Source organism: Triturus cristatus, chromosome 4_1 (genome assembly GCF_964204655.1).
Source record: "Triturus cristatus chromosome 4_1, aTriCri1.1, whole genome shotgun sequence".
Lineage (NCBI taxonomy): Eukaryota > Metazoa > Chordata > Amphibia > Caudata > Salamandridae > Triturus > Triturus cristatus.
The window spans coordinates 222,203,798-222,231,030 of NC_140585.1; the positions used below are offsets into that span (position 1 = coordinate 222,203,798).

The 27,233-nt window shown below is 50.2% G+C and overlaps 1 protein-coding gene and 1 non-coding gene across 2 annotated transcripts in view; one reads left to right on the top strand and one right to left on the bottom strand.

The window, feature by feature from the left end:
* LOC146854126 (interferon-induced protein with tetratricopeptide repeats 5-like) overlaps window positions 1-22,815 on the bottom strand; it is a 52,988-nt gene extending 30,173 nt beyond the window's left edge. The window contains exon 1 of the mRNA XM_085651898.1: window positions 22,551-22,815. The gene's annotated coding sequence lies outside the window, so the exon portion shown is untranslated. The remainder of the gene's footprint in view (window positions 1-22,550) is intronic.
* On the top strand, window positions 16,179-16,320 carry LOC146854128 (U4 spliceosomal RNA). The gene has a single exon (XR_014959041.1). It is a non-coding gene; the product is annotated as a U4 spliceosomal RNA (small nuclear RNA).
* Window positions 22,816-27,233: the final 4,418 nt, after the last annotated feature.

The window sequence follows — 27,233 nt, forward strand, 5'->3', positions numbered from 1 at the left end:
TGCATCTTTTCAAGATGGGTTCAAGCCTACCCTTCAGAAGACAGGACAGTCTCACTGTCGCAAAACTGTTATTTTGAGAATTAATACCCAAGTTCGGCATGCTGATTTCTCTTGAGTCAGATAGAGGGGCGCACTTCAATAAAGAAGTGTTGAAAATGATCTTCCCAGTCCTACGAATTGAACAAAGATTACACTGCAGTTACAGACCAGAAGCCTCTGGTATCGTAAAGCAGGTTAATGGTACCATCAAATGTAGATTGGCAAAAGTCTGCGCTTAAATGTCTCTAAAATAGCCAGATGCATTACCTTTGGTGTTGATAATCATTCAAAGTAGACCAGACAGTAAAACGGGGTTGTCTCCCCATGAAATACTGATGGGCAGGGCAATAGATTTCCTGCAGTTCCTACAAATGCTCCTTTGAATATCACTGACGATATTACCTTGGAATACTACAAGGGATTGGTTGATGTGGTTCACTCTATCTCTCATCAGATTTCAGGTGCAACACAAGAGCTGCATCACTGCCACAACCTCAATCCTAGTGATTGGGTTGTGATAAAGAAGCATGTTCTGAAGACTTGTCTTGAACTTAGGTGCCAGGCCCTTTCCAGGTGATCCTGACTACAAATACTGGTTAAGTGCACGGAGTTCCAAACTGGATTCACGCCTCACACACCAAGAAAGTGAGCAATCCAGAAGAAGTTCCAGTGGTCTATGATCCTGGAGGAAGAGCATTGGTGACTGCACCACCAGTCGAGAGGTCATCGAGACCAGTAGCATCATTGTCAGTTCAACAGCAGGAAGAAGAGAAGGGTGAAGTCCAGAGGCAAGGTCAAGTACCTGAAGTTACAAAACGTGTTGTTGAGATCTCTAAAGAAAAAGAAGCAGGGATCAAATCACAGAGTGGCAGTGCCATCAAAGTTGTATCTGCGCAATCAATCATCATTTGTAAAGCAAATCCCTGTCACCCCTAAGGACAGGGATCCATTGAAGAGACAGGTCTTGAGTCTCTTTCTGAAGTCTGCCAGCAAGGGGGCTGTACAGAGCTGAAGGGGAAGGGCATTTCAGGTCTTGGAAGCGATGTAAGAGAAGGAGCAGCCACTGCTACGGATGCAGGGTCTGTGTGCGAGGGCAAGTGATGAGGAGCGCATGTGTCTACAGGGTTGGTTAAAGTTCAGTCAATGGTTGATGTAGCTCCTAGGTCTTGAAGGGCTTCGTAAGCATGTGTGAGGATCTCTCTTCTGGATGGGGAGCCAGTGGAGGTCTCTCAGGTGGGGGGTGATGTGGATTAATTTGGGGAGGTACAGGATGAATCTGGCTGCAGAGTTCTGTTTGGTCTGGAGTCTTCTGAGAAGCTGGGTGGAGATGCTGGTGTAGAGGACATTGCCGTATACGATGTGACTGGTGATGAGTGCCTAAGTGACAGTCTTTCTGGTGTTGGTTGGGATCCATCTGAAGATTCTGCAGAGCATGCGAAGTGTGTGGAAGCAGGAGGGGGGGACTGCGTTGATTTGTCGTTTCATGGTTAGTGGACTGTCAAGGATGATGCTGAGGTTGCGTGAATGGTCGTCGGTGTGGGTGTAGGTCCGAGTTCTGCAGGCCATCAGCTGTGGTCCCATGCAAAGGTATTCTTCCTGAAGACCAGCACCTTACTTTTGTTGGAGCTAGTGTCTAAAAATAAAAAGCGCAACTAGGGACATCTGGTCATGCTTGACCAGGACAAAGTCAAAGCTTGAGGGTCACTGTGATGGAGTGTGGGTCGGATACACTGAGCAGGAGGCCTTGGTCAACTGTTTACCTTCCCACTTAGTTTTTTTTCTGGAGCTTTTTCTTTCGTCGTCGAGTGAGGCATCTGCTGAGACCAGTATCCGAGTCAACAACAGCCGCTTGGTTCAGTGAAAGGCCTTGGTGAAAACCTGGAAGTCTTGTCGATGACAGGAGCTCCGGAGCTTTCAGTGGGACAAACCTGAAATGCAGAATGGGTCACGGTTTGGCGTCAGAGGATTGACTCTTGACGACAAGTCGTTCAACCTATGAAACTATTTCCAAAAAGTTCTCCAAACTTCTGGTACTTCTTCCAGAAGGTTTGTTTGTGGGCTCAAAGTGTCCAAAACACCAATCCAAGGGTCTGGAAGCTCTGAGATGGTCTTTAGGATGTTGGGACCATGTTTCCCACAATACACCTGGCCAAATTCTTAAAAGTCTCTTGGATGCTGTCCAGCTGGGTTCTTCTTGGTGGAGATGATGCAGGTAGATCTCTTGTAACCTGCTACTTTCAGGGAACCCACTCCTTCACTTTTAGAAGCACAGCAAATTCCTTAGAGCTGTAGTTCCACTGTGTGCATCAGGTGCAGTCATCCAGAGTACAATTCTTTGGCGTGCAGGCCAGGGATGCAGCAGGGCAGTTCTTCTTCTTGGTCATGTTTCAGGCAGGGATATGAGTTGCTGGACAGCTCTCCCCATTTGTATTCAGTGTTATTGGGAGACAAGCAGGGGGGCATATTGTTGACCCAGTAAGAACTATTCTTTAAAAGTCCAAAATGGAGTCTAAACCATCCCTCTGGCATGGCTAAGTTTCCCTAACACGCCCCTTCCAGCCCCACTGTTAAATTAATTACTGGGGCCCTGGTCTGGCTGGGATGGCAAGCTGTGGGGATGACCCAATGACCTGTCATTTCCTACTTGAAGACCAGTTTAGCTGCTCACCCCCATTTTGCCTTTTGTTCAGCAGCTACAGTTCTCCCCCCACCAGATGCTTCTTTTGTCTCAGCCCAGGCCACCGCACACCTCATTAAGGCAGGCTGGCTCAGCCTGGCAGAGGCTGGCCAGTCAGAAAAGACCTGCTGGAAGGCTGGATTTTGGCTCATCAGAAAAGCAATTTATATCACTTATTTTCTGTGATAGTTCTAACAAATTGGACCTAGCCAAGTTCTTGGATTTATTCTAATTATCATTTTGATACTATAAAGTATGTTTAAAGCTCCCTCCTATCAATATATACATTTTATTAAAGTTTTTACATGTTAGCCTATGGAGCCAATGTGATACAATGGGGGAAAAGAAGATGGCAGTCTTTCCCTCACCTAGGCATATAAAACATCTTGTATAATGCCCTTGCTTATAGTTATAAAGCGCCCCACCCCTGGGGCACCCAGGGAGACCTTAGGGGTAATATATATGTAACAAGTATATGCAATGCACTAGGTCTCGCATTTACTAGAGTTAGAGCTATTGGGTTTGTAAATGACAATGGGGGATATTCTCAAGGACTTATCGCCAAGTTAGCGGCACTTTATCGCAGCCAAAGTGGTGAAGAATTTATCGCACCATTCACAAGCTGGTGCTAACAGCCGATATCACCAGTTTTCCTGCGATAGCAGCCGCAAAAAACAGTGCCACGGATGACACCGGCAACTAATGCTAATGAGATGCAGAGTAGGCGTTCCCGTGCAAAAAGCTGTGAAAACACCACATCGCAATATTCTCAACGACCAGCCAGATCGGCGATAAGATCCCAAAACATGCGATAAGGCGTGTTAGCAGCAGGGATTTAACACCTGCTCTTACCTGGTCTTAAGTGGGATGAAGACCTGAACCAGGAACGGGAGCCCAGCCCACAGCCACACCAGAAGAACAACAGAGGCCATGGAGCTACTGATCACGCAGCTCGGACACCCAAGAGGGCCACAACACCCACTGCCACCACCCCCAGGCCCGCCATCTCCCCCAGACCCCCCACCCCCCTTCCCTGACCACCATAGAGGCAGCGCAGACAAAGACAGCGGACCTTCAGAAAACGCACCAGCCTCACAGACAACCCTCCTCCGCATCCTGACCCCCATTGCCCATAGGCTGACGGTACCAAAACAGCAGACAACCAACATCCTTCCGCAGACAAAGCTGCTGGCTGTGCTGCACTTGTTGGCCTCTGGTACCTCCCAACCAACAACTGCCAGAGTCGGAGGAGTCTCACAGCCAGCCCTATCCAAGTTCCTCACACCTGTCTTGGATGCCATCATCAGCTTGGTACCCCAGCACCTTTACTTCCCACACACTGCGCAGGATCAGCTGGAGACCAAGCAAGGCTTCTACGCCATAGCTGGCTTCCCGCACGTGTTAGGGGCAATCGACTGCACACATGTACTCCTCGTGCCCCCTGCCGCCACTGCACACAATTACCACAACAGAAAGCACACGTATTCCATCAACGTGAAGGTAATAGTGGACCACCGGGGACTCTTCACCAATGTCGTCGCCAACTACCCAGGCAGTGTGCATGATTCCTTCATCTTCCGCCAGTACATCATCAACCACCCTGTTGATGTGGTGTCAGGTCATGGTGAGCAGTGTTGGGATCCCCAACTCCTGGCCCTGTGTCCCGATTGATGACTGTGGCCACCATTTTCTCCATTTCATCCAGCTCCTGGTGTACTGTTGGACCCCACCTCCAATCTGCGTTGCTGCTTTCATGTTGGCATTGAGTTTCTTCTTGGTTTTGCCCTTCACATAATTCCAGCGCCTCTTGACCTCTTCCATTGTCCTCCTCGATGCTGCAACTGCATTCACATGGTCCAAGATGGTGTGCCATATTTGCGTCTTTGTTGCCAATGACACGTTGGAGGTGACGAACAGTTGTTGGTAGTGTTCTATCTCCTCCGTGACGATGAATCTGTTTTCCTGCGAACTGAACCGCGTCTTCCTCTTCCTCTTTCCCTTGGCCTTCCCCGACCCCGAGGTTCCTTGCTGGTCATCTGTGGGGCTTGTGGGGTTTGCGTTGTCCTCTGCACTCGGTCCGGGTGCATCCATGGTGCTAAGCAGTTTATTTTTTATTTATTTATTTTTAAACTGCTTTTATAGTGCATTTTCCCTCATGACACAGGTGAATTGCAGGCCTGTTGCTGGTTATCGCTGATTTTTCTATCGCGATTTGGGACATTGGCACTTTTTTCGCATTGGTGTTTTGCATTTTCTTGTGAGACTACCTCATGGTGCCGCCGGGTTGACCTGCTGACTCGGTAGGTGCCCCCTCACTCGCGCCTTCTCCCACGCCGCTGACCCCTGACCCCGCCCCCACTCTGTGCCCATTGGTCTACCGCCTCCCGCCTCCCAGCTGACCCCCCCTCCCGGCTCCTTACTTATGACGCCCCCTCAGCGACCGCGCAGCGGACGCGCGCAGCGGGAGCGCCGACTGAGCGCCGAAGGTGCGCCAAAGGTAAGCCCGTCTGCGCCCGTCCGCGCCTGGCCCGCGCCCAGCGCCAGACCCCCTGGCCCCCGCGTCCGCCAACCCCCCCGCAGGACCTACGATGCCGCCACCCTCATCGCACTCAACACCGCCCGAGCCCCCGGGTGCTACCAAGCATCCCCGCGACGCACCCGTGGACCCTTCGCCTGCTGATCCTGCAACTTCTCCTGCCTCCGAACCGGCACCGCACCCATCAAGACGGACAACAGCAACCACCTCAAGTGCATCCTGATCAACACCTGCTCCGTCCACAGACACGCCGTGGAACTCTGGAACCTCCTCGACACCGCATCTCCAGACGTCGCCTTCCTCACTGAAACCTGGATGAACGCCTCCTCAGCCCCCGACATCGCCATAGCCATCCCGGACGGCTACAAGATCATCAGGAAGGATCGCGTCAACCAGACCGGAGGGGGCATCGCCATCGTTCACAAAAGCACCATTCGCATCTCGACTGACTCCATCGACGCATTAAACGCCGCTGAATACCTGCACTTCCAGATCCACACCGACCCCAAGACTACCCTCAGAGGCACCCTCATCTACAGACCCCCGGGACCACGCGCACAGTTCTGCGAAGACATCACGGACTTCATCAGCCCTCACGCCCTCCCCTCCACCGACTACATCCTCCTCGGGGACCTCAACTTCCACCTGGAGAACAACAACGACCGCAACACCACCGCCCTGCTGGACAACCTCGCCAACCTCGGACTCAAGCAACTGGTCAACACCCCCACCCATTACGCCGGCCACACGCTCGACCCCCTCTTCTCATCCAGCAAGCACGTCACCTTCAGCCACTCCACCGGACTTCACTGGACTGACCACAGCTGCCTCCACTTCAGCTACAAAAAGAACACGGTTCACCACCACCCGGAGCAGGTTCCCCACAGAAACTGGAGCAAGATCACCGTCGACCAGCTCGCCACCTCCCTCAGCCAGAACTCACCTGTCAGGACAACGGACCCTGACACAGCAGCCCTCGACCTCACGCAGTGGCTGACCTCCTGTGCCGACGACCTCGCCCCACTGAGGAACCCACTAACCAGGCCCAGAAGCAAGAAGGCCCCCTGGTTCACCGACGAACTCAAGGACTCCAAGAAGGCCTGCCGCACCCTCGAGAAGGCCTGGCTCCTCGACAAAACCGCCGACAACATGACCACCCTCAAACTCGCCACCCGCAGACATCACCAGCTCATCCGCACCACCAAGAAGAAATCTCTGAAGGAACGACTGGACAAGAACGCCCATGACAGCAAGGAGCTCTTCAACATCGTCAAGGCAACCCCAGCACCAGCAACAACGACATCACTCCCTCGCAGGACCTCTGCGACTCCCTCGCCTCGTACTTCCACCGCAAGATCGCCGACATCCACAACAGTTTCGGCGCTCCACCCCCGCACCCATCGGTCGAACCTATGCACCCCGCCGCCATCCTCCAAACATGGACCGAGGTGACCCCCGAAGAAACGACACGCATGATGAACACCATCCACTCCGGATCCCCGACCGACCCGTGCCCCCACCATGTCTTCAACAAGGCCGCCTCTACCATCGCACCCCACCTCCGAGACATCATCAACACCTCCTTCGACACAGCAACCTTCCCGGAGAGCTGGAAGCATGCCAAGCTCAGCGCCCTGCTGAAGAAACCAACAGCGGACCCGACCGACCTCAAGAACTTCCGCCCCATCTCGCTCCTGCCTTACCCCGCCAAAGTCATCGAGAAGGTCGTCAACAAGCAACTGGCCGCCTTCCTCGAGACGAACGGATCCCTCGACCCATCGCAGTCCGGATTCAGAGCCAACCACAGCACCGAGACCGCCCTCATCGCAGCCACCGACGACATCCGAGCCCTGCTCGATAACGGTGAAACAGCGGCACTCATCCTCCTAGACCTCTCCGCAGCATTTGACACTGTCTGCCACCGCACCCTAGTCCAACGCCTCAACGACACCGGCCTCCAAGGGAAGGCTCTGGACTGGATCATCTCATACCTCTCCGGCAGAACTCAGAGAGTACGCCTCCCTCCGTTCCGCTCTGAGGCAACCAAAGTCATCTGCGGAGTCCCACAAGGATCGTCGCTCAGCCCCACTCTCTTCAACATCTACATGAAACCCCTCGCTGCCATGCACGCCAACACAACCTCAACATAATTTCCTACGCCGATGACACCCAGCTGATTCTCTCACTCACCAAAGACCCCGACACCGCCAAAGCCAGCCTACAGGGAGGGATGAGAGACGTCGCCGAATGGATGAACATCAGCCGCCTGAAATTGAACACGGACAAGACGGAAGTCCTCATCCTGGGACCGTCGCCCTCCGCATGGGACGACTCCTGGTGGCCCCCGGCCCTCGGCACTGCACCCAAGCCAACGGACCACGCACGCAACTTGGGCGTCATCCTGGACTCCTCCCTATCGATGACCAGACAAGTCAACGCCGTCTCCTCATCTTGCTTCCACACCCTCCGAATGCTCCGCAAGATCTTCCAATGGATCCCGACCGAGACCAGGATGACGGTCACCCAGGCCCTCGTCACCAGCAGACTAGACTACGGAAACACCCTCTACGCCGGTACAACAGCCAAGCTTCAGAAGAGACTTCAGCGTATCCAGAACGCCTCCGCCCGACTCATCCTGGACGTCCCACGACGCAGCCACATCTTGAGCCACCTGAGAGGCCTGCACTGGCTCCCGGTCAATAAGAGGATCACGTTCAGACTCCTCACCCACGCACACAAATCCCTCCACGACCTGGGCCCAAGGTACCTCAACGACCGCGTGACCATCTACACGCCCACCCGCCAGCTACGATCCGCGAATCTCGCCCTCGCCGTCGTCCCTCGCGTCCAGAGAGCCACCGCCGGAGGAAGATCCTTCTCCTACCTGGCGGCCAAGACATGGAACTCCCTGCCCGTCCACCTGCGGCTGACCCAGGACCACCTCGCCTTCAGGAAACAGCTCAAGACCTGGCTGTTCGAGCAGTAGCAGACCCCCTCCCCCAAGCGCCTTGAGACCCTTCCGGGTGAGTAGTGCGCGATATAAATTCCATGATTGATTGATTGATTGATAACACGGTGTTATTTTCCCACTATCGACTGCGATGTGAGAAGTTGCGTTAAGCTAATTTTTGATAATTAACACACGTTCTTGAGAATATCCCCCAATGTCTTTTGTCCGTGTGTTTTAGTTTGGTGTGGAGTGGAATTATGTGGGTTACATTGGAATTGTTAGCTATGGAATTGTGTGGGGTGGAACTGTTTAGTGTATTTGTGTAGTGGAATTATGTGACATGCTGAATAGGTGGGGTGAGAGCTGCACAGAATAGATAGAAAGGAAGACAGAGAGGGATAGGTAGTTTGTGCAGAAAGTGGTGAATGAACTCTAAATAGGTGAGCAGAAACAGTGTGAGAGAAAGAGAAAGAAGGGGACAGCAGGCCACAAAGGGAGTGAGTGGCAAGCTGTAAGAAGTGTTATAAACAAATTACCTATATTCTACTTCAACCACACCAGTTATACAAATCCTAAAATTCCGCCCTACTTTTACAAATCAAGCCCTCTGCTTACACAAGCCCCAGATGCTCACTTGTTAGGTGGTAGAATTCCTCTGCTTTGAGCTGCGCCGAAAGGCCCTAAATACCCCATTGTACAACTAGATCAACTGCTGCTCCACGGGAAGTTCCTGTAGTTCCAAGAAAGTGCAAGGAAACACTCAAACGGAAATCACTCCCAGCCCGCCTCCTAAATGCACTCTCACCAATGCAATTATGACATTTGACGATTAGCCAATTAGATGTGTAACTTGTTCCTGCACTGTATGGCTGTTTTTGATGCCTGCTGCCAACGGGTAATTTAAAAAAGGCGCCTACATATTTTAATATGATTGTCTAAATCCTATTGTATGCACTTCTTCTGGTTTAGTGTTTTTCTAAAGTGAAAATATTGGTGCTTTCCAGATGGCAGGTTTATAGATGGCTAAGCCCGCATTCTGTTGTAAAAACGAAAACCAGCACATGCCGAGTGAGTGCTAGGATAGCAAACTAATTGAGGATGCTGGCGTTCTTAAAGCTCAAAGCCAAAAAAAGGTGCAGATGAGCCATCTTTTTAATTTGATTTAATCTGGTCGCGAGGAGCTGGTGGTAGAGGGACGGCACAGCACGGTCGAGATGAAGTGAACTGCAATGGGCGCAAAAGCTCAACACCACCCACAGTGTAACACGAGCATGTGAAGGATGCGGAACACAAAAAAAGTGAAAGCATAGCATCGTGAAGTGCGGCGTGCTGAGCCAGGGAAACAAAACAAAACTCTTATAAGAAGTGCTGCACCCGGAGTGAAACACGAGCAGACAAGGAACAAATTAGTTCCCAACGGACCGCAGCAGACAAGGAACAAATTAGTTCCCAACGGAACGCAAACACCCAAAACACAAGAATACAGTACTTGGCTGGTGCGCTATGGGAATAAACAAAAAAAATACATGATACACAGGAAGCTATTTCATAAGACTGCATTTTTAGATGAAAACAGATTAAGTCTGCAGGGGATCGTTGAACCGATCTCTTTCATAGCAAACATCAATCTAACGGATTCAACATCCAAGTTATTGTGGCACCTGGTAGACTGGGTCCAGTCTAGAGGAGCATAAACAGAGAATGTAATCCTAAAACATTCATTGTAAGTAAAAATTTCAAGTATCGACCTTGCGTTGCACTGGTTGCATCACTATAAAATGATGCAGGTCACCAAACAGGGTCAGGCAAAAGCCAGACTTTCCTCACAGGCAAATCCTGTGTCATAAGCATCGAAAGCCCTCGCTCTACAAAAGGAAACCCGAAGGAGATGCAGTGGCTTATTGACCACCATTCAGCCAGGAAAAGTGTCAAAAGCAACTGTACCGCCACAGCTAGGCTCTTCAGAGACATGGCAGCCTCATGGAGACGCGATACAAATCTGGCTAATGCTGTCCTTTTTCTCAATCCTGGTCGGTCTCACAATCCAAGTGTGGCCCAATGACATGACACTTATCAATGTTTTAATTCATTTTTGTTATCAGTCATTTTAGCGCATGGAAAGGTTGGCAGAATGGGATGGGGTTCATGAGATATTCTGTAAAGACTTCTTCTTTCACATTATGCCCAAACCTAGATCTCCACTAATGCCTCGGAGATGGACTAGAGGAGGCTTTTCAGCTAGTCCTCGTAGATGTTGGGAAGTATCAGACGTGAAAATGCTTACTCTCCCAACTGGACCAATAAGCAGGATATTAGAAATACATTGCTCAGCGTAGACTCATGAAGCCTACTGGAATGCCCAATGCTAGCTGTAGGCAAGCAGTCCTTATTGCAGACGTTTGTGGTAATGTTGCAATTAAGTACACTGTGCACAGTTTATCACAAGCAAAATGAGCAATGTCCACTATGCAAATAATATGCGTTTCAATTATGGTTGAAGCAACAGTACATAATGTGCTGATTTTTTTTTTTGACCCCCCCAATTAGATTTAAAAAACGTACAAGACAGAAAATAAAATATATTAATGCATGAAACTGTATTAAAGTAGAGGTCGGGCTTCAAGAAGCCTCAGGGGTCACTCAGGTCAAATGTCAGCAAAGCACTGGGACTTTGGGTCTTCAGTGCCATCACTGCTACTGTTTTCCACGTGGTGCATAAGCAATGGGGCAAGAGTGCAACAGAAGAACAAAATGGTACCCGGCAGGGGTTAATTGGGATGAAAAAACTGGAGGATCTCTTGTAGGAGCATGGCTGATTAATTATGGGCGTGGCTTAAAACACTTAAGCTAAAAATCTGTGGTTAGCATAGTGTGGCGCCAGCGAGGTATTTTGCTGCTTCTGTCTCTGCATCCAGATATATAACATCACAAGTAACACTACACTTACAGCAAGCCGGGACTATTGGCTTTGTCAATGGTTGTTAGTTGGATAAGATAAATAAGCAGCAAATAGGACTTCGTTGTATATAGTATTGAAAATCCTTCCATTTTTGTGGGCGAGGTTGTGCGGCAGATCTAGAGCTGCCTACTTTACAGCTGAAAAAGCAGGTTCGATCCTCAGGTTGGCTCCACATCCTGTGATTCAAAACATGAAAATGTCCTCTTGTAATAAAGCACTCCAAGTTTGTGCTATATGAAACAGAAATGAGTCTCTTTGAAGTTACACCAAAAGCAGTGATGGCGGGTACTATTGCAGAGTTAAAAAAAAAAAAAAGGTTCCTTTCACACTGAGGGTAAAAATGGAGAGAGCCTGATAGGGACCAGTCTCGTCACCTTCTTTTAAGAACTGCCAGTGCTGAGCACTAGCAGAATCCGGCCCACTCAAAGCCCTGGTACCTGTTATACATGGTCTAGAACACCGACTGGACCAGTGGTGGCTGGTGACATTTGAAAGTGGTGAGCGTAAAATTAGTGTCGGAGTGGACCGCGGCGAGCTAGCGTAGCGAGCGAGCTCAAACAACCTAAGGAGGGTTGGGGGGGGGGGGGGTTTCCCCCTGAGAAAACTTTGAAAAAAGAGTGGGCAAATGGTGCATTTTCAAGCAAATTTGAGAAAGCGAGAAGGTAATAAAGCAATTGTGAAACTGCAGTTATTACATTAAACATTACTAAGCACCTTTTTTCTGCAAAATGTATGTAATAGACTAGTCACCCACATTAAAAAGAAATGTCAAGAAAACGGTATTCAAAAAATAATGTTTATGGAGGTCATCAGGGCGAGACTGCAGAATAGAGCTGGAAAACTCTCTGTGCACCTCTCTCTGAGAAGCACACACGCTGCGTGCCCGCAGGTCCTAGTTTCAGAAACATTTCTATCTGCAAATGTTCAGTCTCTGAAGCTAGGCAGTGCTGGCACGCAGCGTGTATGATTTTCAGAGGTGCGTGGCAGGGCCTAGCTTCAGAAACCTAACATTTCTTATAGATAGAAATGTTTTTTTTTTTTTTTTTTTACTTGTTCGGTTTAAGGCCCCATGGTGGAAGACTTCTGTGTAGTCAACAAAAACACATGCCAGCTTTTTCATTACAAACTCTGTTGTGGCATGAAAGATGCTGGCAATGGTAGAAGGCAAGCTGGTGTCTGCTAGAAGTTAGAACATGTCAACTCAAAGCTGACAAATTAGCACAATACAAGCAGAAGCAGAAGTCAGACTGTCCCAAAAGGCACATGTTCTATTAGAGACACGCGAGAGAGAGAGAGGGTAACAGATAGCCATGGAGAGGTAAGGGGAGAGTAGGGTGACCAGACGTCCCCGTTTTCCCAGGACGGTCCCTGTTTTTGGAGAAGTGTCCCCGTGTCCCGACACTTTTTTCCAAGTGACTCAAATGTCCCTGTTTTCAAACAGTGTCCAGGTTAAACACAGAAATGTCCCTGTTTTTTATTGTTCCGGTTGAGCATGCGCGTGCATGCTCTCTTTGCACTGCTTACGGCATGTGTCGTCACTGAGGTGAGGTCTTCACACAATTGCACTATGAGATGATACCAATGGCTAGAGTGCACTATGTATACCCCAGTAAGGTAACATGACATCCCAGCAGTGACCACGCAAATGTGGGAGGACTGTGTGGTCGGCCAGCCTTTGCCACCCTTAAGACCCTAAGGCAGTAATACCTGGAGAGAAGTGTTTTTTTTACATTGGTCCATGGCTGCCATTTGGCAATTTAGCATTCCGCAGTTTACCTCCCATGCTTTTCTGTCATGAGCAACTAAGCAACATTGGTGAGTTGTACTTTATGTGGTGCTGACGCGCAGCTATAGAAACGAGCATTGATAAAGCTATTAAATCTGGCGTTTGCTAGCCTGTGATGTTTTATTGATTTTTGGCAAATATATGCTATAGTCCTTAAAAGTGTAAATGTAATAAAAAGTACTAATGTTGCTGTGTAAAGGAGAGGGGTGCCAATAAAAGACAGCGGATTTGTTGTCTGTAATGCTTCATCTCGGTCTGTGGAGGGAGCTGTCATTGTAGTCCTTTTTTTATGTCTATGACGGCTGTCAAACAGTCCTACTTTTAAGTCGATGGTTACTGCAAGCCGTAGTCCTACTTCTATGTCTATGACCTGTCCCCGTTTTTTGTTTTGAGAATCTGGTCACCCTAGGGGAGAGGCGCAGAGAGAGAAACTGTGAGGGGAAGGGAGAGAAACATTTGGAGGGGGTGTGTGCGCGACTTGTGTGCACTGCAGTCATGGCCGTAATGGCCAGACTCACTGAAAAATAAAGTAACAACAAAAACGATTAAATGAATGCATGATTAGTTGGTAGACGTACAGTAACAGACAGCACGTTCATTATTAATAGTCTAACTGTTTTAATTGGAGTCAAAGGGAATAGTTTTGGGTAATTCTTTCTGACATGTTGGCTTTCGCTAGAAAATAGAGATGCATTTTCTAGACGATTATAGCCAGTTACTGGTCAGGCAGAGCTCAGCTCTCCTAAGTGCACCTCCCAACTTTATCTCTTCAGTGAGTGCAGTCTGGACTGTGGCAGACAGTCACTCAAATGAATGTTTCTGAGGCGAGGTGCGTGGCAGGGCTTAGGTAGTCGCGACTAGCTGAGCTAGACTCTGGTGCAGACAGATAGGCCGCCCTGCTGGAGCCTGACACCATGCAGACTGCAAATGCGAGTCTGCTGAAGTTTCGTGCTCGGCCAGCATTCATCCCCTAGGAGGGCTCCTTGACGCACACACTCCGCTTATCACTGCAATTCGGTCTTTCCTTTCCAATTGAACTAAAGGCACATCCACTTTTTTCCATGATCAGCTTTTGCACTCGACCTTACTATTGCCGCTCATCAAATGGGTGTGTTTAATCCATCTTTATCTACTGCCCATTCCAGCTCAAGTCCTGCTCCTTCACCCCTACCTCTCGCGCATGGTGCTCCTGTTTTGCACAAGACAACTTTACTGCTGATAAGCAATGGCGCAGCTTTTTATAGTGCCTGGATAACGCTTCTGTAGTAACACAGGAAGCACGGTGTAATCCACCCATTATGTACACTATTAAAACAAAGCCTCCCAGCAAAAAGCCTTTTAAAAAGCAATGTTACTCCTTCAGGGTGCGCAGCGTAGCCCTTGAATTTCCGTGCCTGCAGAAAGTGACAGCGTTATTAACTGATGCAATCACTGTGCCCGGCATCTGAGCGACCATCTGGGCACCAACGACAAATAATGCGCTGCTTGGATCCCGTGCTAAGCCATGATAAACATATTTATACCGTTTTCCTCCTCAAACTGCAGTCACGGCAAAAATTCAAATAAACTCATGCAGAACTACATTATACATACTTATTTTTCGAGGCACTGCTTTCCTTCAGAGGGTCCCTGACTGCTACGTATGCTTCAGAGGCGCGTGGTGGGGCCTAGCTAGGCCCTACCACGCACCTCTGAAGCATGTAGCTGCATGCAGCCAGGATCCAGCAGGGCGGGCCTAGCTGTCTGCAGACTTGCACCAGACCAGTATGCTTGTATTTCCGAGGCTATATAAACATTAACACTCTTTGAAGTGCAGAGTGACTCTGCCAGAGAATCACTCTGCACTTCAAAGACTGTTTATAGTGGGAATGCGACTGTTCAAGAGCTACGGGCGGCTGGCTGCTGGCTTTGGAGAGGATATCTATAATTGCCTCCTCGTTAGTCTTCCTCGCCACATGACTAACACAGTGAGCTTCAGCTCCACACCAGAACCCTCCAAAGCAAAAAGGTCAGCATCCCATGCCTCCCATCCCTTCCCAATATGGCCGACCCATTACACCCATGACCCCTATAAGAGGCGGGCCGGCCCAACCCATCAGCCTGTTTTTTTTTTGTTCTGCGCACGTCTCTCCAGATGCGTCAGGTAAGTGGTGCCTGCTGTAGCAGGTACGTGGGTCTCAGGTTGGAGGTCCTGCTCTAGCGGACCCTAGGAGCTTGAACTCTGTTTGTCTTCCCCCTGCTTATGGCCCCCGGTATGTTTGCTTTTGCATTGGATTTGGGTGATTCCTCCTTCCAGCCGGTTAGGCTCTGCTTTAGCGAGCCGTGGGTTTTTCAGGGGGGGCGGTTTATGCTTCTCGTGCCCTTTTCTGTGTTTCCCTGGGCTTTTCCCACTCAAGTTTAGGGGTGTTTGTATGGCTGCATGCCTTCTGTGCCTCGCTGTGACTCCCCCCTTTCGGCATGTTTTTGGGTCCTGTTTCCGGGTCCCATTGTACTTTTTTCCGGATTCCCGTTGATTCCGCCGCCCGCCTTTCCTTGACGTGCGGGCGGCGGCCGTGGGCGTTGTCCGTGTGTGGGTTTGTTTGCATGCTCATTTGATTGCTGCTCTGCCTACCTACTTGTTCCTCCCCCCGGGTCTCTGGTTCGGGCGGGGGATTCTCTTTACCGAGCCGCGATTGCGGCATTGTAGGGGGCGGGCGGCGGCTCTGCGAGCTGCCAGCAGGGGCTTCCACCTGTCGAGCTCTGTCAAGGCGCGGAAAGCAGAGTGCAACTGTCTGTGAATAAACGCGCGTCCCACACATTGGTGTTAGTCGGTTTATGGACTGGCATTTCAAACGCTTTCGAAGTGTATGCTTCGAAAACTATTTTATGCCGCTGCCGCCCGCTTTCCCGTCCGGCTTACCTGCCTTCTGGCGGATCCTCCTTCCGGATTGTGCTCCCCATGCCGTTTCTGTTACGGGGCTAGGTGGCTGCGTTTCCGGTGCGCTGTTGGTTCTTCCTGTTTCCCGCTCTGGGCCGACTCGTTGTCCCGGGGGCGGGGTTTGGGTTGTCCCGCGCTAGCTCTCCCTGGTGGTTTCTCACGCCTTCTTCACGGGGGAAGTGGCAGGTGTCCGCCGGGTGCTTAAGCTCAATGGTACTTGTGCTTTGGTTGTGACCGATCTCACCGGACTAGGGTTCGATTCCCGCATTTGCTTCAAGTGTCTTGCGTATGCTTGTTTTCCACCTCTTCCTTACATTATTGTGTAGTGGCAGTGTCGTGGCCTGTGAGGTTTTTCCGAAGTGCGATTATTGCTATTTTGAAGTCTTTTCCCCATTCCCCGCTGTGTCAACTTGTGGAATCGTTGATATGGGCAATTTTTGTAGTCTGACTGCTTGCTTCTTTCTGGTGTATAGGCGCTGGCGTTTCCTTCGGTTCGGTCTGTACAGTGTCGCGGTGGCCTATTGGTTTTGCTCCTAGACACCAGGAGCTATAGCTCAATGGTAAGTCTTGTGCCTCTGGTTATCAAGGCTCTCACAGGACAAGGGTTCGAGTCCTGCAAACGCTGTCACAGTGACATAAGTTGGCAATATTTCAGACTCTTCTTTACTGTGTATGCGACGTAGTCGCCAGTTAGGATCCCGGGGGCCGCTTGGCCCTTCATCCTTCTGTGGTGGGTGAGTTGTAGCCTTTGCTTTATTCTCCTCCTGGGGCTTCTCGGTTTCCGTGGCTTTGCTTCGCTCTCTCCCTTGCGGGGGTGCTGGGTCAGTGGTTGTTCGGTCCTGATCGTCCTTCCTGCATGGTTGCTGGTACGCGTGTTCTGTACTGGTGGTTGGGGGTGCTGGCTGGGTGCTTGACTCTTCCTCCTCCTGTTCTGTGTTGCCCTCTCTTGGCTGCTGTGCCATGCGGGTCTTGTCGCCCCGTTGGGTGCGTTGTTGTATTCCGTTGGCCTGGTGGCTTGGTGGTCTGTTGCGTCTGCTTCGGGCGCCTATGCCTTGCTCCGACTCTGTCTCTATGGCCGTGTGGGGGTGGGATGCGCCGCCCGCCTTCCCTTCGGGGGCGGGCGGTGGTGGTTGTTTGCGACTGTCATTTTGCTCCGCTGTCGCCCTTCCTGCGCGCGGGCAGTGTGTTGCCTTCCTTCTCCCCCACTCCTGCTGCTCTCGCCTCCCGCCTGCCCCTGGTGGGTGGTCGCCTTCCTGCCCGTTTGGTTCAGGGATGCCAGGGGGGGCCCGGCTCTGTCGGGCTCACTTGCTGGTTCCCCCTCCTTCTGGCCCTCGCGGTCCTGCCCTACGCTCCCCCCTCCCCCGCCGCCTTGTGCTTGCTGCCCTGCTTTAGCGGGCTCTGGGTTTTAGCGTTGTCTGCCCCTCTCTGTGGGGCGGCTGTGGGCTTGTCTGTTTTTCCAGCTGTTGTGCCTGTGAGCGTGAGGGTTCCTCGGCCCCCTCTGTGTGGCTGTTAGGAGCGCGGGGCTCGGCTGGCTTTCATGTGCCCCGGTACTTTCGTTCTGTGGGCTCCTGTTCCCGCAGTTGTTGTGCGGGGTCTGTCCCGGTCGGTTACTGGTTGGCCGTCCTCCGGGGATTTCCTGGAGCTGTGGAGCCTGCGGCCTGGCCGTCCTGTTTGCTCCTTGCCTCGTCCGCTCTCGGCGGTTGAGCGAGGTCGGGCCTGGTTTGTGCCCGGTTGGGGGACCGCCTGGGTCTTCTGGGTGCTGTGGGCTTTGGGGTCCTACTTGGTCTCTCCCTGTCATGTTCGGGTCTGCGGCTTTGCCGCTCCCTCCTCTTCATGCTCCCTGTCTCGGCGGTTGGCTCTTGCCCCCCTTTTTCTGTTGAACCAGGTGCTATTGCTCAGTGTTAAGTCTTGTGCCTGTGGTTATATGGGTTCTCGCAGGACTTGGGTTCGTGTCCCGCGACTGCTATCGCTGTATCATGTGTTGGCACACTGTCGTTCTCTTATGAGGTTGTCTGCCTTGGTTGCGGCCTTCCTCGTTTGGCCTGGTACGTTTCAGTGCCTTTCGCATGTTCCCTGCACTCGGTTTCCACGCGTTTTCGTGTGACGTTCCTTGCAGTCTTGTTGCCTGGCTGTTTTTCTCCTTCAAGTTGGTCTCGATGCCTCTGGTCCTTCCTTGGTTCGGTTTGCCCCGGCCTCTTCCCGCTTCTGTCCTGGTACGGCTGGGAGGTTTGGGTGCTGCTATGGACTAATGCGTCTCCTGCAGTGGCCTGGGTTCGGCTTCTTGATCGCAGTTGCTGTTCCTGTTGAGTCCCTTCTGCCGTTCATCCGTTTGTGGTTGTTACGTTGTAGGCCGTTTTGTTGGTTGACGACGCACATATGCTGTTCTGCTCTCCATTTCCCGTGATGGTTGTCGTGAGCTTCTTTGTTCTGGGCTGGGTCTGTGGTTTTCGCTCTGGGTGATTTCCAGTCTGGCTTCTGTTTGCCGTTCCTTGGTTGCTCTGGGGTTTTCCCCTGCCTTGCGGACCCTGCCTTGTGCTCCCGGGTGTTTGCAGGGTTCGCCCCTGTTTGTGGCTGCCTGTGTGTCGGTGTTCTTCTGGGTCCCTTTGGTGCTGTTTGCTCCCTTTGGGTCTCCGGTGTTGGCTCTTCGGCCTTCTCATTACTTCTTCTGCCGGAGTTTCTGGGTGGACCGGGCTTTTTTTGTCCTGTTGCGCTTGGGCCTGCCCCGGTTGTCCTTTTTCACTTGCGGGTGTTTGTTTCCGAAAGTGCTGTTGGCTGTCTGGGGTGCTGGTGCATCCGGTTCTCTGCTTCCGGGCCCGTGCGCTTCCGGTGTGGCTTGGGGCCTCGTCTCTTGTCCCTGGGTTTGGGGTTCCGGGTCCTGTCGGCTCTGGTGGCTCTCTGGGGGTCTTGACGTGGCTCGGGTTCGGGTTTCGCCCTGCCCTTCTGCCCTTCTCGCCTTTGGTGGGTGCTCGTTTCGGCGACTCGCTTGGTCCCTGTGTGGGACGGGCTGCCTTTCCCTGCCTTCTGTGCGTGGGTGGTCTTGTGGGTTCTCTGCTTTCTGCGGTGGCCTGGTTGAGTACCCTTGGTGGCCTGGTCTCTTCGGTGTCGTTTCTGTCACCTTCCTGGGTCTTTTTGTTCCCTTGTTCCTGCCTGGGTTCTCTCCTTGGGGTCGCGGTCCCTTCCGGGGGGTCCCTTGTGTGACTGGGGTTTTATTACCCTTCTGTTTCTCTTCTGCGCCCCTTTTCCTTTCTTGCGGCTCTTGCCATTTTGCTTGCGTCTGGTTCCGCTGCCCCATTCCTCTTGTGGTTTCGGCTCTCTCGCGGGTGGTGTTCTCCCTTGCGGGGTTGCTGTGTTTGTCAGTCGGCTTCTTCCTTTCTGCTGTGCCTTTTTTGTTGGGTCGCTGTGGTGGGGTTGCCCTCTGTTCGTTCGGTTTCCCTTTTTTTGTGGGGGGTTGTTGCCCTCTTTCGGGATGTCCGTTGGCCGGCTTGATCTCTGGGCTCTGTTTTCTGTGGCCTTTGGCTCCGTGCGGTCTGGTCCGGTGCTTTTCTCTGTCCCCTTTGACCTTTGCTTACGACTGGTTCCTGCCGGCGCTTCGTGTCTCTGGGGTCCGGGTTTTTGTCCTTCCCGGTGTCTTTCGGTCCCGGGCTGGATCTTCCTGCTCGTGGTTGCCTCTCCCCTGGGTGGTCCTTCCGCTCGTTCTGGACTGTTGGGTTTGGCCCTCGTTATTGGGCGTTCCCTTCTGGTCTGTTGGTTTCTGGTGAGTTTCCATGAAGCCGTTTGGCTTTGGTATGTGCTCACTGTGTTAGTCATGTGGCGAGGAAGACTAACAAGGAGGTAATGCCCCGATTACTTACCGGTAATCTTCATTACTCCGAGTATAGTCTTCCTCGCCACATGAGTTCCCATCCCTCCCTCCCTGTCTGGCTATCGGCTTCATGTTGTGCTTGGTAGTTTCAGGCTGATGGGTTGGGCCGGCCCGCCTCTTATAGGGGTCATGGGTGTAATGGGTCGGCCATATTGGGAAGGGATGGGAGGCATGGGATGCTGACCTTTTTGCTTTGGAGGGTTCTGGTGTGGAGCTGAAGCTCACTGTGTTAGTCATGTGGCGAGGAAGACTATACTCGGAGTAATGAAGATTACCGGTAAGTAATGGGGGCATCTATGCCACTTGAGTCCTGTGCACTGCACTACGGCCATGACTGCAGTGCACTGCACACTAGAGTACCGCCGCTCGCATGAACATATTATTGCGTATATGCAGCAACTAGTAACAACACAAGAACAACAAGCATTTGCAATGCAATAGGTCTCGCATTTACACAACTTTAAGCTATTGGCATTGTGAATGACAGTGCCTTTTATTTCTGTTTTAAAAACCAAAACATAAAAGGCGTTGTCATTTACAATGCCAATAGCTGAAAGTTGCGTAAATGCAAGACCTATTGCATTGTACAACAAGCATTTCTATTTACCCATTAAAGTGAAATCTGACTCCGTGGCAACCAGCAGCTGTGAGCAGATGCCTTCTTCCGGTACTGACGGCTATGCAGTACTGCATGATGCCGCATAATTTGCTTTTTGTTGCCACATAATTTATCCTACCTTGCTGTATAATTTGGACTATTCCTCTTCCCCTCCCTCCTAATACCAGGTGCTCTGTATATGGGAGACCTATGGGCCTCTGTATACATTCTGCGAGTAGAGCATAATTTTAGGTCAATACGCAGATGGGCTGGGTACGTTACCGTAGAGTTCTGGATTGTATTAGCCAGTATTGTACAGTGTTGTGTGATTTTGTACGGAGTTCTGCAGTGCACATCTTGGTCAGACCACACCCAGGAACGTGTGCAGGCCGCACACACAGATTTATTATAACGTACCTATAATTTGGACTGCATTTGTCAAGATAACATTAAAGTTGGAAGACAGTTCGCATGTTTAGGTTGCTGTTGCCATTTTCACCTTTGTGTAGATCCACCAAGAGAAGTCACATTTAAAGGGGTGTCAGAAAGTCAGAAAAGTGCTCATTTACTAATTAATACCGGTAACACAGGTTGGCAAAATCGTGAGAAATTTTTTAAACGTTGTTTTTTTGTAATTGTAACTATCAATCTATCAAGATAACTCTAAAGTTTAACAGTTTGAAGGTGGCCCAACATTTTATTGTAACACCAATCCCACTAACTGCATTTACTCCAAAACAAGTGAGAGGAAAGGGTAAGATGACAAAGAGAAGGAGGAGACTAGAGGAAGGGAGAACACATGGATGATGGAAGGGCGGGGAGGAGAGTACAGTCTCTCGGGACCGAAAGTAAACGGAGGGGAATGAAGGTGGGGTAAGAATGGAATGACTGAGTGAAAGTAGGAGGGGAAAGGACGGAGGGATGGATGGTGAATGAAAGAGTGTAGACGGGGTAGGTATAATGCATTAGGGAGAGGGAGAAAGTGAATGAAGGCGCTATATGGGTGCGTATGACAGTGAAGTGTAAAAGAGACAAATGGAATAGCGGAGAAAGGAGGAGAGAGAAAATAGCAAAGGAAGGAAGAGATGGGGAATAGGAAGAGGTGTGAGAATGGAGTGGCAGAGTTAAGGGCGAGTCAAAAGTGGAAAGCATCGTGAGTCAGATAAGGAGACATTCTACACTTTGTAAAAATCATCGTTTTGTGAGAAAGAACTGCGTTGGCACAGGTGGCAGCTGTGTACAGTTGTGATAAGAGTATGACACACAAGAGGTCTAAACACTCCTGTGCGTCTGGAGCGGGTGCAGTTCCCGGAAATGTCTCAGCCTTTGCCGGCACTTAAATGCCCCAGTTGTAAGTGCAAAGATAGCCCAAAGGCCAACAAATAAAATATATGAGGGCTGGAATGTGGTCGCATCCCCCTCCCCTGAGCCACGCCGTTATCTGGAGGCCAGGCTGCAAGCAGTGGCGATCCGCCCGTGATCCTAATAGGCAATATGTACGGATATGGATAGCGAGGAAGAGGATGACAAAATGCACAGATAAGTAAAGAATGTAACAAGAGAACAAGTGTGATAATAAAATGAAGGGGGTGTGCGATGAAAGGGATACTGTGAAGAATAGATATGAGTGAAAAGATTTAAGAGAGGAAGACAATGAGGAAAACATGATGGGGAGCAGTACAGGTGCGGGTGGTTAACAGGGCAAGGGGGGATAGTTATTAGGACAGCATAGTAAAGGGGGCATGGCAGGACCACAAAGGGAAAGGGGCAGAAGAGGTTGGGAACTGAGACAGTGAACTCGGGTTGATACAGTAACTGTTGCAGCATGGGAAATTTCCAGGAAACGAGCCTAGGGGTGAAGAGGTAAGTCACTCTGTTCCTAAGGGAATCTAAACGACTAGCCCTTCCTTCCTCCAAATATGGGTCATAAAAAATTGCCCGACAGCCCTCACCTCCATCGAGTGCATAAGGTCACCCATTACCCCTCTGCCCCGGGATGCATCCCTCGCTCGGAGTTGTGGGGTGGAGTTTTTTTTTGCATATTTATATAGCGCGAACTCGACCCGAAGGTATTGGAGCGCTTTACAGGAGCACCGTATTTACATTACACATTCAGGCACGGGGATAAAAAAAGTGATTTGCCCAGAATCACATGATGTGGATTGGGGACGCGACCTCGGAGCTCGAACTGTGGTTTCCAGCACCAAAGTCGGCAGTTTAGCCTACCTGGTTCCTTTGGACACAACTTTCTCTCTCCCGCTTGAAGTGGGGCAGCAGCACTCACTCTTTCAGGTACGCCCGTGCAGGCTCCCAACTCAGTTATCAGCGGTGTCATGGAAACGAAGCCGGAACTATTGCCGCTTGAAACACTAGACCGAGCGTGTACACTCTTCTACGCGACGGCCATGTTAGAAGCAGGAGGAACGCGCAGAAGTATGTTAGAAGCAGGAAAGTAGCGCGCGGCCTGGCGTTTGAAAGCTTTGAGCTCGTATCTGCCGTCTGCTCCCAAGTGGCTTTACCTCTGCACTGCAGCTTCGCTTACATAGCAACGGAGTTCTTAGACAATTAGATGTCGTGGGCTACGTCATAATTGCCAATATTTCCGTTGTTGTATAATATGTGGTATCCCCACGGGATCGGGTATCCCCTGCCCTTCGGCATTCTCCGGAGGTCCTGCCTATTGGCAATCTCGGACGAGCCTCCAGCTGCCCCGCCCACCCCGGGAGAAGCGAGCCTCGGCTCTAGCAGGCAGAAGCAGCTGCGCACCGAGCAAAGCTGCTGTTGGAAATGCACCTTTTTGCTCTAAACTCGAGGAGCCATCAAATTCGTACTGGGTTAAAAGACATCGAATGTCGATTTTCTCGGAGCATATTGTTAAAATAAATCACCGAATCTGTTCGTTGTAATGTATTTACAAATGCAAGAAATGGTATGATTGTTAGTGACTGTCCTTAAACAGGATGATGAAAACAGTGCACGTGACCTAAAAGGCTTGGTGGCATGTCTTCTATGTTTGTATTATTTTACTTTGAGCCCTTATGGTACGAGTTGTTTTCCCTCTAACTTGTATTTAGGACAGGCTTATCACTCATTTAAAAAAAAGCAACAGGGGAAATTCACATTAGCACTGTGAAATGCGTGCTCCTTGCTCAAGTTTTGAAACTCTCTGGCAGACATTATTTTTTTAATGAATTAAATTGAGAGTTTTACATCTGTGTAGCACAGTGCAACGTTGTATATTGTCATATGTAGAATATTTAAGCAGGTTATTTTAATAAGGGCTTTTGTTAAACGCGACTAGACATCAGACCTCTACCGCAGTGTGCTTTGTGAGTGGGCATGTTCAAAATAGGCTGTCATAAGGCAGAACAGGTACATCATCTATCTATCTATCTATCTATCTATCTATCTATCTATCTATCTATCTATCTATCTATCTATCTATCTATCTATCTATCTATCTATCTATCTATCTATCTATCTATCTACACAATGATGCACACTCTATCGAGCTCAGAAGGATGAGATGCTGAGTCTATTTATTACAGTAGATATCAGAGGATTGCAGGATCCCAGGTCGGAAGGATAAGATACTGACTAGGCCCCTCGCACCAGCACTCTGTTTGTACTAGATCCAGCTTGGAACGATAAGATGCAGACTAGGCCCTTCATGCCAGCACTCTAATGAATGTCTGTCTGTCTGTCTGTCTGTCTGTCTGTCTGTGTGTCTGTCTGTGTGTCTGTCTGTCTGTCTGTCTGTCTGTCTGTCTGTCTATCAATCTATCAATCTATCTATCGATCTGTCTATCTCTCTGTCTGTCTATCTATCTATTACAGTAGATATCGGAGGATTGCAGGATACCTTTACCGTTGTCTTGTATGATATGTGATTCACTTTCCCTCTTCTATCCCTCTGCTACCATTCTCAATCTAAATAACTGACCAACATATCCACCACTCAAATTACTTTCATAATTCACAATACTACGTCACCACTAATCCTTTATGGGTTCCGGAGTAGCGTGCTACTCGCCGAAAAAGTGCTTCAACACCCCATCAGGGGTAACAAGCGCTATATAAATGCAAACTTTTTTCCCTCTTCTATCCCTCCACTATCCTTCTCAATCCAAATAACTGACAAAAATCCACCACTCAAATTACTTTCATATGTCACTATACTAATTCACCACTAATCATTTATGGGTTCCGGAGTAGCGTGCTACTCGCCGAAAAAAGCGCTTCAACACCCCATCAGGGGTAACACGCGCTATATAAATACAATACAATACAATACAGTCTATCTAGCAGTCTATCTGTCTGTATGTCTGTCTGTCTGTCTGTCTATCTGTCTATCTATGTAGTCATCACGACAGAACACTGTATCGAAATCGGAAGGATGGGAGGCTCACTAGGCCCATCGTGCCGCCACTTTGATGCACAATGTAGTAAGCTCGGAAGGGTGGGAGGCTAGGAAGTCCTGTCATCCCTCCTGCAGACAATCTTGCTGTTGTAAGCATGCAGAAGATTGCCAGAATACTCATGCACCTCAGAATGAAGGGGGTCTGAATAGCCCTTTGTGCCAGCACTCTGATGCACACTCCATCAAGCTTAGAAGGATAAAATGCTGACTAGGTCCGTCATGCCAGCACTCTGATGCATACTCCATCAACCTTGGAAGGCGGAGGGTGGACTAGGTCTGTCGTACCAGCACTCTGATGCACACTCTATCAAGCTCAGGAGGATAAGATGCTGACTAAGCCCCTCGTGCCAGCACTCTGATGCACACTTTATCGAGCTCAGAAGGCTAAGTTGCTGACTAGGCCTCTCGTGCCAGGACTCTGATACAAACTGTATCAATCTTGGAAGGATGGATGGCTGGCCAGGCCCATCGGGCCAGCATTCTGATGCACACTCTATTTAGCTCAGAAGGATACGATGCTGATTACTTCTGAAGTGACATACTATGACAGATCTGCCAGCCGTCGGGTGGTCTTCCCCAAACATTTTGCTTTCCTCCTCCATGGACTCTGAGCACTATACCTCTGCTAACCAGAGCTAAAGTGCATGGGCTCACTCCTTGAAACATGGTCACATTGGCTTATCCCTAATTGGCATATTTAATATCCTTTTAAGTCCCTTGTAAAGTGGGACTACCTTTGCTTAGTATTGGTCTGTAAATTAAATACTACTTGTAGGCCTACAGCACTGATTGTGACACCCACTTAAGTAGCCCTCTAAATATGTCTAAAGTCTGTCATCGCAGAATGTGTATGCTCATTTGAACCTGGCAAAATAAACCTTTTTCCAGGCCCAAACCTTCCTGTTTAATATATATAAGCCACCTCCAGGGTAAACCTTGGACGGCCCAGAGGGCAGGGTGCAGTGTTTACATATCCTGGTAGTCAACAACTTTTACATTCATTTTTCACTGCAAGGCATACCTCTTCCACAGGATAGCATTGGTGTTATTTTATTACATTTAATAAGCTGTAATTTCCAAATGGAAGCATGTTACCAGTTTGTGTTTGGTGGCTTTGAAACTGTATTGAAAAATCCTAACTTATGATGAAGTCAGATTTTAGCTTACAATTTTGAAAATACCACTTTTGGAAAGTTGGCATTTTCCTACTGCCTTAGCCATTTGGTATCTGTAACATTTATCTTAGTCACATGACTGGGTGTAGCTGACTGATAGACTTTGTGTGCTCCTTCTACATAACCACACCCAATAGGACGCAGCCCTAGTTACACTTGAATAGGCCATGTCCTGACTCCACTCAAAGGGCTGCTTACCCCAGGTAGTTAGTCTGGAGCCAGGGCAGGGAAGGCAGGATGCCTGGGGATTTCAAAGGGAAACCTCTAGAAGTTCCTCCCCACTTTAAAGGCTCAGCTGGATATAAATACTGGACCTCAATCAATCAATCAATCTTAGCATTTGTAAAGCGCACTACATGCCCGTGAGGGTCTCAAGGCACTAGTGGGGGGGGAATGCTGCTACTGTTCGAAGAGCCAGGTCTTGAGGAGTCTCCTGAAGGTTAGGAGGTCTTCGGTCTGCAGTAGGTGGATGGGGAGGGTGTTCCACGTCTTGGCGGCGAGGTGGGAGAATGATCTGCTGCCGGCGGTCACTCTTCGGATGCAGGGGACGGTGGCGAGGGCGCGGTCTGTGGAGCGAAGCTGGCAGGTGGGGGTGTAGAGGCTGAGTCGGCAGTTGAAGTACGCTGGTCCGGTGTTGTGGAGTGCCTTGTGTGCGTGGGTGAGGAGCTTGAATGTTATCCTCTTGTTGATGGGGAGCCAGTGCAGGTCTCTCAGGTGGGGTGTGATGTGGTTGCGGTGGGGGATGTCGAGGATCAGGCGTGCGGAGGCGTTCTGGATGCGTTATAGCCGCTTCAGGAGTTTGGCTGGGGCTCTTGCATAGCCGTAGTTCGGTCTACTGCTGACGAAGGCCTGGGTGACCGTCCTTCTAGTTTTGGTGGTGATCCACTTGAAGATCCTGCGAAGCATGCGGAGGGTGTTGAAGCAGGAGGAGGAGACGGTGTTGACCTGCTCCGTCATGGAGAGTGTGGAGTCGAGGATGACCCCTAGGTTTTGTGCATGGTCGGTGGGTGTAAGGGGTGCTCCTAGTGCTGACGGCCACCAGTAGTCGTCCCAGGCCGAGGGGGTGGAGCCGAGGATGAGGACCTCCATCTTATCTGAGTTCAGCTTCAGTCGGCTGTTCCTTATCCAGTCGGCGACGGCCTTCATTCCTTTGTGTAGGTTGGTTTTGGCGGTGTGGGGGTCCTTGGTGAGCGAGAGGATCAGCTGGGTGTCGTCGGCGTAAGAGATGATGTTTAGGTCGTGCCGTCGGGCGATGTGGGCGAGCGATGCCATGTAGACATTGAACAACGTTGGGCTGAGGGATGAGCCTTGGGG